The sequence below is a fragment of the Scyliorhinus canicula genome, unplaced genomic scaffold (assembly GCF_902713615.1).
Source record: "Scyliorhinus canicula unplaced genomic scaffold, sScyCan1.1, whole genome shotgun sequence".
NCBI lineage: Eukaryota > Metazoa > Chordata > Chondrichthyes > Carcharhiniformes > Scyliorhinidae > Scyliorhinus > Scyliorhinus canicula.
The window spans coordinates 4,391,808-4,404,944 of record NW_024055498.1 but is presented as its reverse complement, the minus strand read 5'-3'; positions in this window follow the sequence as shown (position 1 = coordinate 4,404,944).

The window sequence follows — 13,137 nt, the reverse complement described above, 5'->3', positions numbered from 1 at the left end:
TATCTTTAACACACTTTACTGATCCTGGAGCAGGAGGAGAGAATGGGGGCAATTTCTATCCTGCACTGCAGTTCATTTGTCCTCTGCTTCTGACAATCAAATCTGCAGCATTTTTATTACCTGTTGTTCATTTAACACACAAGAAACTACCCCTCCCGAGTTTGCACCGAGCGGGAAGGTTTTCCTGCAGAACCTTTCCCCAGTTAACCACCATCATCCTCACAGGGGGCAGTGTGCAGCAGGACTGACAGTGATGGATTCTGAAAACTCCTTTTACAGGGGTTACAAGGGGAGGATTTACACACAGCAAAGTGAAATCAAAAAAGACATTAAAACCTGAGAGAGTCATTTGATTAATCTGAACCTGGATATTATTGGTCTTTGAGTGTAAGCATTGAGTTCCAGGTCTGTACCACTCTCCATGGGGGTTCACTATACCAGCAAACCACAGACACAGGCTCGTGTTCTGGGGACAAGGGTTCAAATCCCATCTTGGCAATTGGTGGAATGTAAATTCAATTCAGAATCAGGAATTCAATGTTCCTCTCAGTATGGGTGACGGTGAAATCATTGTGGTGAGTCTGTGGGACTGCGATTTGCAGCTTTGGGAAACGAGAGCAATAATTATGCCCCGGGAACGAGAATTATATGTTTTACGTTTCTGTCCTGGGCGAACCTGTGCAAATTGGTTTTATAGGGTTACAAGTAGTGGATTGACAGACAGGAAACTCAAATCAAACATCACATCAAAATCTGCTAGTCACTCAATTCATCAGGACCTGAATATCATTGGTTATTGAATGTGGATGGAGAAATGTTTGTCTGTTCTGTCTGTGGGAAGGATTTCAAACATCGGTGTGCCTGGGAAAGCACCGAGACACACACACACAACACCCGAGTGAGAGTGTATCAGTGAACTGACTGTGAAAACTTGAACCAGTTACGCAGCCTGAAAATAAATCACACCATTCACAGCGAGGAGAATCCATCCACGTGTTCTGTGTGTGGACGAGTTTTCAACCGATTGTCCAACCTGGCGAGACACGAGGACACCGGCAACATGGAGAAACTGTGGAAGTGTGGAGACTGTGGGAAAGGATTCCTATCCCAGTCTGTGCTGGACATTCATCGGCGCAGTCACACCGGGGAAAGACCATTCACCTGCTCCGAGTGTGGGAAAACGTTCACTCGACTAACCCACCTCACTATACACCAACTGGTTCACTCTGACACCAGACCTTTTAAGTGTTCCGACTGTGAGAAGAGCTTGAAAAGAAAAGCAAATCTGCTGACACATCAGCGGGTTCACACCGGGGAGAGGCCGTATCCCTGCTCTGAGTGTGGGAAGGGATTCACTCAGTTATCCAGCTGTCTGTTACACCAGGGAGTTTACACTGGGGAGAAACCATTTTCCTGCCCCAAGTGTGGGATGACATTCACTCAGTTACACAAACTGTTGGATCACCAGCAAGTTCACACTGGGGGGGGGGGGGGGGGGGGGGTAGACCATTCGCTTGTTCTGTGTGTGGGAAGGGATTCACTCAGTTATCAATCCCGATGAGACACCAGAGCATTCACACTGGGGAGAAACCATTCACTTGTTCTGTGTGTGAGAAGGGATTCACTCAGTTATCAATCCCAATGAGACACCAGCACAATCACACTGGGGAGAGACCATTCACCTGCCTGGAGTGTGGGAAGGGATTCACTCAGTCTGCCCACCCCACTTCACACCAACGTGTTCACTCTGATACGAGACCTTTTAAATGTTCCGCCTGTGAGAAGAGCTTCAAAGGCAAAATGGATCTGCTGATTCACCAGCGCAGTCACACTGGAGAGAGACCGTTCACCTGCTCCGTGTGTGGGAAGGGATTCACTCAGTAGTTCTCCGGCTGAAACACCAGCGCATTCACACCGGGGAGGGAGAATTCATCTGTTCCCTGTGTGGGAAGGGATTCATTCGGTCATCCACCCTGCAGAAACACCAGCGAGTTCACAAGTCCCTCCAGGATTCTGCTGTTATTGATGTTAATCACATCCAGGACTGAGCCTAAATCACATCCAGGACAGAACCATGTTCATTCTGACAGATGGAGTTTGTTTGAGTTGATGTTAATCCCTGAAACTGAGATTAGAATAGATTGATGCTTGATAGCCGGCACAGACACAAAGGGACAAAGGGCCTTGTTTTGTGCTGTAAAACTCTATAACTCAAACCCATCTCACTTCACACCAACATGTTCACTCTGACACAAGACATTTCATGTGTTCTGACTGTGAGAAGTGCTTTAGAAGCAAAATGGATTTGCTGACTCACCAACGCACTCACACTGGGCAGAGACCGTTCACTGCTCCGAGAGTGGGAAGGGATTTTTTTCCGGTTGCCCCCCCCCCCGCCGCCCCAACCACCCCCTCCTCTCCAACCCGAGACTGGAAATTCCCACCCAAGGTAAAGGACCTTTAAAGGGGTGGCACAGTCGCACAGTGGTTAGCACAGTTGCTTCACAGCGCTGGGGTCCCAGGTTCGATTATTGTTTGGGTCACTGTCTAAGCAGAGGCTGCACGTTCTCTCCATGTCTGTGTGGGTTTCCTCCAGGTGCTCCGGCTTCCCCCCACAAATCCCGAAAGATGTGCTGTCATGTAATTTGGACATTCTGTCATGCGAGTACCTTTAAGACCTGGGTGTTTATCAAATAGCTGCAGTGATATCAGAGTGTGGGTGGAGCTCGGCTGTCTGTCTTCACTGCAGCTATTTGATAAACACCCATTTCTTAAAGGTACATCCACTACAGCTATTTGATAAACACCCATTTCGTAAAGGGACACTCACATGACAATTCTGAATTCTCCCTCTGTGTACCTGAACAGGCTCCAGAATGTGCTGACTCGGGGCTTTTCACTGTAACTTCATTGCAGTGTTAATGTAAAATCACCTGTGACAATAAAGATTAGGATTATAAAAACATTTGGCAAATTTCCATCCCGCCCACAATGATTTGCACGGGAATATGACCCCGACAAATGGGATGAAGCCAAATCTTTAAAAGTCAAAGTCTTTAATCATAGCCTTCAAAGCGCAAAGAGATAGGGAGGAAAGGGTGGCTAGGCAGAAGCTGGTCGACTCCATACTGGAGGTAGACCGTAAATACTCTGAGGCCCCGACCATAGAGCTCCTGGCGGAGAGGAAAGAACGACAAAGGAACTTTGACCTACTCTCCACCAGGAAAGCAGTGCACCAACTCCACCAGGCACGCGGGACCCTGTACGAACACGGAGACAAAGCCAGCCGTCTGTTGGCACACCAGCTGAGAAAGCAGGCAGCCAGCAGAGAAATTGCGCAAATCAGGGGTACCGGACGCACGTTGGAAACAGAACCAGGGAGGATTAACAAAACCTTCAAGGCCTTCTACCAAGAGCTGTACACCTCAGAGGCCCCAACGGGGAAGGCTGGGATGAACCGGTTCCTTGATGGACTGGACATACCAGTCGTGGGAGAGGGCAGAAAACGGGACCTGGAAGCACCACTAGCACTGGGAGAGATCATGGACAGCATTAGCTCCATGCAGACGGGGAAGGCGCCGGGACCGGACGGATTCCCGGCGGACTTCCACAAAAGATTTGCGACAGTGCTGGCCCCGCACCTGCGGGAGATGTTCACAGACTCGCTAGCTAGGGGCACACTGCCACCCACGTTAGCACAGGCCTCAATCTCGCCGATACCTAAGAAAGAAAAGACCCAACTGAATGTGGGTCATACAGACCCATATCTCTGCTGAACGCAGATGCCAAAATACTTGCCAAAATCCGAGTCAAAAGGCTAGAAGACTGTGTACCTGAGGTGGTCACAGAGGACCAGACGGGCTTCGTCAAAGGTAGACAGCTTACCTCGAACATCAGGCGCCTGCTGAACGTGATAATGACTGCCTCCGGGGAGAGAACACAAGAGGTGATCGTCTCCCTGGACGCAGAAAAGGCCTTCGACAGAGTCGAATGGAAATACCTCATAGAGGTACTGGAGCAGTTTGGTCTTGGAACAGGGTTCACCGCTTGGGTAAAGCTCCTACACAACGCTCCCATGGCGAGTGTACGGACCAACAATACCAACTCCCAATACTTCCAGCTGCACAGCGGCACCAGACAAGGATGCCCACTGTCCCCGCTACTGTTCGCACTAGCAATCGCGCTCAGGGTAGCAAAAAATTGGAGGGGGATCCGAAGGGGAGGCAGAGAGCACAGAGTCTCACTCTATGCAGATGATCTGCCTCTCTACATCTCGGACCCACAAAGCAGCATGGACGGAATCATCGCGCTCCTGAAAAAGTTTGGCGCCTTCTCGGGCTACAAACTCAACATGAGCAAAAGCAAGATCTTCCCAGTACACCCGCAAAGGGGGGGGGGGGGGGGGGGGCAGCACTAATGGGGCTGCCATTCAAACAAGCCCGACACAAATTCCGCTACCTGGGGATCCAAATAGCCCATGACTGGAAAGGGATCCACAAAGGGAACCTCACCAGCCTGACGGAGGAAGTAAAAAAGGACCTGCAAAGATGGAACACACTCCCACTCTCCCTCGCGGGGAGAGTCCAGACGATCAAAATGAACGTACTGCCCAGGTATCTCTTCCTGTTTAGATCCATTCCGATCTACATCCCCAAGGCCTTTTTCAAAGCGCTGGACAAACTTATCATGGCGTTCGTATGGGGGGGGGGGGTAAAAATGCTAGGATCCCAAAGAAGGTCCTACAAAAAACAAAATCCAGTGGGGTGCTAGCCCTCCCGAACCTACAATTCTACCACTGGGCGGCAACAGCTGAGCGAGTAAGGGGATGGATCCAGGAGCCAGAAGCCGAGTGGGTGCGTGTGGAGGAGGCCTCCTGCATGGGGACCTCCCTCCAGGCCCTCGCCACGGAAGCACTCCCATCCCCACCCAAAAAACACTCTAGCAGCCCAGTGGTGACAGCCACCCTCCAATCCTGGAACCAACTGCGGCAGCAATTTGGCCTGACCAAAATGTCGGACAAGGCTCCCATCTGCAACAACCTAGGTTCACACCAGCACTGACTGACGCCACCTTCAAAAGGTGGAGGCAGGTCGGAGGGACACTGACAGTCAGGGACCTATACACGGACAGCAGGATCGCAACACCGAACGAACTGACAGAGAAATTTCGGCTAGCCAGGGGGAACGAGCTACGGTACCTGCAGCTCAAAAACGTCTTACGAAAGGAGACAAGGACGTACCCACAACTGCCACGACAGACACTACTGGAAGACCTACTGGATGCAAGTATCCTAGAGAAAGGGAACTGTAGCGACATGTATGACCGATTGGTAGAAAGGGACAACACCGTACTGGACGCAACAAGAAAAAAATGGGAGGATGACCTGGGGATTGAGATAGGGTGAGGACTCTGGAGCGAAGCACTGCATAGGGTCAACTCCACCTTCACGTGCGCAAGGCTCAGCCTGATGCAACTAAAAGTGGTACATAGAGCCCACTTAACAAGAAACCGTATGAGCAGATTCTTCCCGGAGGTGGAGGACAGATGTGAACGGTGCCAAAGAGGCCCGGCCAACCACGCCCACATGTTCTGGTCTTGCCCCAGACTTGTGGAGTACTGGACAGCCTTCTTCGAGGCTATGTCCAAAGTGGTGGGGGTGAGGGTGGAGCCATGCCCGATAGTGGCGGTCTTCGGGGTTTCAGACCAGCCAGATCTATTCCTGGGGAGGAGGGCGGACGCCCTTGCCTTTGCCTCCCTGATCGCCCGCCGTAGAATCCTGTTTGGCTGGTGGTCAGCAGCACAGCCCAGAGCTGCAGACTGGCTGTCCGACCTCTCGGAATCTCTCCAAATGGAGAAAATCAAATTCGTTATCCGAGGGTCAGACGACAGCTTCCACAGAACATGGGAGCCATTCATGCAATTGTTCCGGGACCTGTTTGTGGCCAACGAACAAGAGGAAGAATAGTCAGGTGGCCAAGAATCAGGGGAAAATGGACGGGAATCGGGGGAAGGTAGCTGGGGGGGGGGGGGGGGGCTACGGGTTCGTTATGAGGGTTTGTTCGCATGGTTTTACGCTTATTTCTTTTTCTTGTTAATTTATTGTTTTTGTATTGGAGGGGAGGGGTTACTGTTTTTCTCTGTTGTGATAAAATTTGTTGTTGAAAACTTGAATAAAAATTATTCCAACAAAAAAGGAAGGACAAAGCCGCAAGCGACAGTCTGATGGCAAGCTAAGGCCCAAAACCAAATTGTAAATGCCAACAAACATGTGCCTCGGCCATATTGGCGAATGTAAAATATGTATGCCGGTTAAAAGGGGTGGCCACAGTTGTTATTATGAATGAATACATGTTAATTTTTGCATGTTTTTTTTCTAATAATTTGTAATTTGTTGGATATTAAATATGAAAACTCAAAAAACATTTCCAAAAAAAAAAAAGTCAAAGTCTTGATTTGAAATCATTGCCATGCTGTCAGGGGAAAGGGTTAACTTCTCTGTTTGTTTACAAAAGGGAAGAGGTAAAATTCACAAAGCTTCCCACAGCTTGTGAGCTCCGAAACATAACTTCAAGGCTGAAGTTTATCTTCAGAGATTGAAACATTTTGGTGCCTTTTCCAATTGTACCAGTAAATTGTGATTCACACTGAAAGGTTTACTTTCACTCAGTAATGAGAACATTTCACTTTCTCAGCACAAACACTTTAGATCAAATCCCAATTGTTCTCTTCCCTTGTAGCTGGTGTGTGGAGAAGATCATGTTCACTGTAGATCTGTCAGCACAGAAACCGCACTGTGCTTCTGGATACACTCAGTCTGCAAGTAGATGAATCTTTTAAACATCACCCAAGTGAAGGTCTTCCCCTGACTCTAAGGAGTGAGATGTCCCTGTAGTTGATGCTGTCTCCTCTGTCACTGCTGTTTTTATTGCATCACACATGTTCCATGGACCAGTCTCACAGCCCAAAAGGGGAGGGCAGGAAGGTGGGACAGTCGATGGGACTTTCTGTGTGTGAGCAGTTCAGCTGGAATTCCATCCTTGCCGGGCACCTTTCTGCTTGCTCAGCAATCAATGGCCTTTTCCAGCTCAAATGATGAGAATTCCTTGTCCAACTCAACCATGACAGGAAGCTGGAGGAGCGTCAAACAGAGAATGGGAGATGCCCTTCTCACAGGGGTACAGCTCACTGTTGTGTTCAACCCAGCTCCTCCTCACTCTCTCACCATGACTGACACTGAGCATGCTCAGAGCACACACCCACACTGCACCTGCGCACTGGCCTCGTACACTCACTGATGGGGAACTTTCTGCAGCGTGGGGGATTCTGGGTAACACAGCCGCCATTGGGCAATTAGTAAACAGGAAGATTCTATTTCCCAGTTAGCAAAACAGAAGATCCAGAGTTAGGCAAGATGCTGGGCATGAAGCACAATGAGAGGTTTGGATACTTTATTTAATACAGAAGCACATTATTCTGATAAGATATCACTTAGACATGGGCAGCAAGCAGGCTGATCTACAGTATGTACAGTATTTACAACACCTGGGACAGGGTAAATTATCTCGTCAAACCAATGTTAGGTTTGTTTACTGTTCATAATTGTGACTGGGTCACACTCACAATTCATGCAAAATGCAACTCCCCAGGTTTTTTGACCCACTCCCTCCAGACCTGTTTTCACTCCAAGGGTCTTGACATCTGCCTTAGTCTTTATCCAGCCATGTATGTTCAGCTCACACTGCCCAACAACCAGCCTCTCCTGCACTGGGCCACAGGGTTTCCATCACCAAAAATCTGTCCTGGTCCACGCACATCGACGCTACCACCAAGAAAGCACAACAGTGCCTATACTTCCTAAGGAAACTTGGCATGTCCACACTGACTCTTACCAACTTTTCCAGATGCACCACAGAAAGCATCCTATCTGGCTGCATCACAGCCTGGTATGGCAACTGCTCAGCCCAAGACTGCAAGAAACTTGAGAGAGTAGTGAACACAGCCCAGTCCATCACACAAACCTACCTCCCATCCATTGACTCTGTCCACACCTCCCGCTGCCTGGGGAAAGCGGGTAGCATAATCAAAGACCCCTCCCACCCAGCTTACTCACTCTTCCAACTTCTTCCATCGGTCAGGAGATACAAAAGTCTGAGAACACGGACAATCAGATTCAAAACAGCTTCTTTCCCGCTATTACCAGACTCCTAAACAACCCTCTTATGGACTGACCTGATTAATACTACACTCCTGTATGCTTCACTCAATGCCTTTGTCTATATATTTACATTGTGTACCTTGTGTTGCCCTATTAGGTATTTTCTTTTTAATTTACTTTCTTTTCATGTTCAAAATGATCTGTTTGTGCTGCTCTCAGAATAATACTATCCACTGTACCTCGGTGCACATGACAATAAACAAATATAATTCAATCCATATCGAGGGAGCAATCTGCCTCTCTTGCATTGGTGCACTGCATTTCCCTCATAACACAGAGGCATAGAAAGGTGACAGAACAAAACAAAGGCACTCAACAAATTGTATCTGTGCCAACTTTCTGCAACAGTCACAATCCCCTGTCATTGGCCCTTAACTCTGCAGATATTTTTCTCCTCAAAAGATACGAACAGATGAGCAAGGAGCTGGAGTTGGCTATTCAGCCCAGTCTGCTCCACCATTTAATAAGGTCATGGCTGATCTGATAATAACAGACAGTTGTCCAATTCTCCTTTCAAGGCATCAATTGAATCTGCCTCCACCACATTTTCGAGCAGTGCATTCATGATCCCACGTGCAGCACAGAATGTTTGTCTTCACATCATAAGACATAGGAGCAGAATTAGGCCACTCGGCCCATCGAATCTGCTCCGCCATTCAATCATGGCTGATATTTTTCTCATCTCCATTCTCCTGCCTTCTCCCCATAATCCCTGATCCCCTTATTAATCAAGAACCTATCTATTTCTATCTTAAAGACACTCAGTGATTTGGCCTCCACGTCATTCTTTGGCAAAGACTTCCACAGATTCACCACCCTCTGGCTGAAGAAATTCCTCCTCATCTTTTTTAATTCCTCCTCATCACCTGAGGAAGGAATTGTGCCCCTAAAGCTAGTGAGTCGAAACAAACCTGTTGGACTTTAACCTGGTGTTGCAAGACTTTTTACTTTGTTTGAAAGGATCGCCCCTTTAGTCTGAGATTGTGTCCTCTGCTTCTAGTTTTTCCGACAGGTGGAAACATCTTCTCCATGTCCACTCTACCCAGCCCTCACAGTATCCTGCAAGTCTTAATAAGATCCACCCATATCCATCTAAACTCCAACGAGTACAGACCCAGAGTCCTCAACCGTTTCTCATACGACAAGCTCTTCATTCCAGGGATCATTCTTGTAAACCTCCTCTGAACCCTTTCCAAAGCCAACACATCCTTCCTTAGATACGGAGCCCAAAACTGCTCAAAATACTCCAAATGGGGTCTGTTCAGAGCTTTAAACAGCCTCAGAATTACATCCTTGGTCTTGTATTCTAGCCCTCTCGACATGAAGACATTGCATTTGCCTTCCTAACTGCGGACTGAACCTGCACATTAACCTGAAGAGAATCTTGAACAAGGCCACCCTTTGTGCTTGCGATTTCCTCAGCATTTCTCCATTTAGAAAATAGTCTGTGCCTCCTTTGAAAGTGCATAACCTCACACTTTTCCACATTGTATCCCAGCTGCCACTTCTTTGCCCACTCTCCTAGCCTTGCTCAGCATTGCTTCTTTTTCTCATCACTTTAAATGAATGCCCTCTGTTTATAATCTTGCCCTAAATATGACTTCCTGGATCAAACACCTATTGCAGATCCTTAGATTTAATGTGGTCAAGTGCCTTTCCATTTGAAAACTGTTCAATAAAGTTATTTGAATTATTTGTAGCTGGGGCGACACGTGGAGCAGTGGTTAGCACTGGGACTACAGCACTGAGGACCCGGGTTTGAATCCCGGCCCTGGGTCACTGTCCATGTGGAGTTTGCACATTCTCCACGTGTCTGCATGGGTTTCACCCCCACAACCCAAAGATGTGCAGGTTAGGTGGATTGGCCAGGCTAAATTGCCCCTTAATTGGAAAAAGAAAATAATAATAATTGGGTACTCTGAATTTTTTTAAAATTTTTTTTTAAAGGATTATTTGTAGCTTCCCCACCAATCAGTTTTTTCCATTATCCTGAAGTGACCTTATTTTTATCGGGAGTTAATTGAAGTGAGTTCATAACCTCTCATTATCTAAATTTCCATTTACCACTTTTCTGTCCATCTGATCCAGTCCATGGCTTTCTCCCTCATTGTCTAAAACACATCAGCAACTTTTGTATAATCCTGGTGTGTACATTTCAGTCTAAATCATTGATATATACCGGAAAACTGTGGAGCCACACTGGAAACAGACGTCCAGGCATCATTGAGTCCTGGATGTGACTAACAGCAGCAACAACAGCTGAATCCAAACCCTGCTGCTGCCTGTGAACTTGCTGATATCTGTTCAGGTTGTTTGACTGAGTGAATCTCCTCCCACACGCAGAGCAGTTAAACAGCCTCTCCGCAGGACCACTCCCACATGTGGGCGACACAGCAGCAGTGGTTAACACTGTTGCTTCACAGCACTGGGGTCCCAGGTTTGATTCCCGGCTTGGGTCATTGTCTGTGCAGAGACTGCTCATTGTCCCAGCATCTCTGTGGGTTTCCTCCGGGTGCTCCGGTTTCCCCCCCACAGTCCAGGTCAGGTGGATTGGCCATGCTAAATTGCCATTCGTGTCCAAAAAGGTTAGGTGGGGTTATGGGTTAGGTTGGAGGTATGGGCTGAAGTAAGGTGCTCTTTACAAGGGTCGGTGCACTCGATGGGCCGAATGTCCTCCATCTGCACTGTAAATTCTATGATTCTGTTTCAGTGTGAACTCGCTGGTGTTTCAGCAGGTTCGATTTACTATTAAATCTCTTTTCACAATCAGAACATTTGAAAGGTTTCTGATCAGTGTGAACAAGCTGGTGTGAAGTCAGGTAGGATAACCGAGTGAATTTCTTCTCACACACGGGGAAAGTGTACGGTCTCTACCCAGTGTGAACTCGCTGGTGTATCAGAAGGTAGGATGAACATGTGAATCTCTTCTCACACATGGAGCAGGTGAATGGCCTCTCCCCAGGGTGAGTGCGTTTGTGTATCAGTAAACAGCTTTTTCAAAGCTCTTCTCACAGTCAGCACATTTAAAAGGTCTCTGGTCAGAGTGGACCTAACGGTGAGCCCGGAGATTTGACGAAACATTAAACCCCTTCCCACATTCCAGACAGGTGAATGGCCTCTCCCCAGTGTGAGTACGTTGATGTCTCAGTAAATCCATTCTGCGTTTATAGCTCTTTTCACAGTCAGCACATTTAAAAGGTCTCTGATCAGTATGAACAAGTTGATGTTTCAGGAGGTGGGATGACCGAGTGAATCCCTTCCCACACACGGAGCAGGTGAATGGCCTCTCCCCAGTGTGAGTGCGTTGATGTGTCAGTAAATCATATCTGTTTTTATAGCTCTTTTCACAGTCAGCACATTTAAACGGTCTCTCATCGTTATGAACAAGTTGATGTTTCAGGAGGTGGTTTGACTGAGTGAATCCCTTCCCACACACAGAGCAGGTGAACGGCCTCTCCCCAGTGTGAGTTCGTTGATGTATCAGTAAATTAATTCTGCTTTTAAAGCTCTTCTCACAGTCAGCACATTTAAATGGTCTCTGATCAGTATGAACAAGTTGGTGTCTCAGGAAGTGGGATGACCGAGTGAATCCCTTCCCACACACAGAGCAGGTGAACGGCCTCTCCCCAGTGTGAGTGCGTTGATGAGTTTCCAATTCAGACGGGTAATTGAATCCCATCCCACAGTCCCCACATTTCCACGGTTTCTCCATGGTTATTGACAGGTTATCAGGTGTAGGTGGGATGCAGATTTGAGGTCACTATCAGATCAGCCGTTATTAAATGGTGGAACAGGCTCACGGGGCTGAATGTCCTATTGCTGCTTCTTGATTCCTTTGGTGCGAATGTCCTTGTGTCTCTCCAACTTGGATCATCAGTTGAAGCCAGAGTACGGTGTCTCCCTGATGTAAATGCTGCAATTTAACTTCATGCTGTGTGATTGGTTAAACCTCAGTTCCAGCTAACTGTGGAAAATTACTTAGATGTCTGTGTCTCGGTGCTTTTCCAATCACAGTGATTTTTGAATTTTTTTCCCAAAAGACAAAACAAACATTTCTCCTTCCACGTTGAAAGGCCGGTCCTGATGAATCAAGTGACTCTGTCAGATCTCAACATGATGTTTGCATCTGCAAATATTCTGTAAAAGATTACATTGAATATTGTGAATATATAAGATATAAAGAGGCCATTCTGTCACAGATTCTGCTGCTGTCAATACTCGGCACACATCTCCAACTGTCACACCTATCAAATCTCAGCCTTTCAGCTGAATTTCGGTTCCATTTTCTCTCATGTGCTTGTCCTGTTTCCTTTTGAAAACATCTCAGCACTTTCCTCAACTCCTTTCCATGGTAATGAGTTGCACATTCTAAACCTGTAAGTACATTGGTCCATATTGTTCCCTTGGATTTATTCGTAACTATCTTGTATTTATGACTTGTTGTTTATTGATGTTCACTCTTTCACATCACCCCTCTCCAAACTACTGATAATTTAAGAAATTTATAGCAGGTCACTGCTTAATTTGTTGTTGTCAATAGAAATAGGGCCCCACTTCATTTAATTTTCCTGATCGCTGTAATCTCTCATGTTACAAAAGTCATCACTGTCAATGCAGAATAGAATTCGCAAAGAGACAAACCTTTCTGTTGGGTTCAGTTTGTTGTGTGCAAATCCTCCAATTCTAACCCCCTGTAAAAGGAGTTTACAAAAGCCATCACTGTCAGTCCAGGATAGAAATTCTGAACAGACAATTCTAGTTTCTCTGGAACATTTTTCTCTCTCTTGTTCTCCCAAAGCTGTAAATCCCCGTCCCACACACTCTCCCTCCTCCCTGGGCTGAAATCCAAACCCATCTCACCATCTCTTTCCTCCACTCTCAGTTTTCTCCCTCCCTCTCCTCTGCCTGGGTTCAGTTCTCCA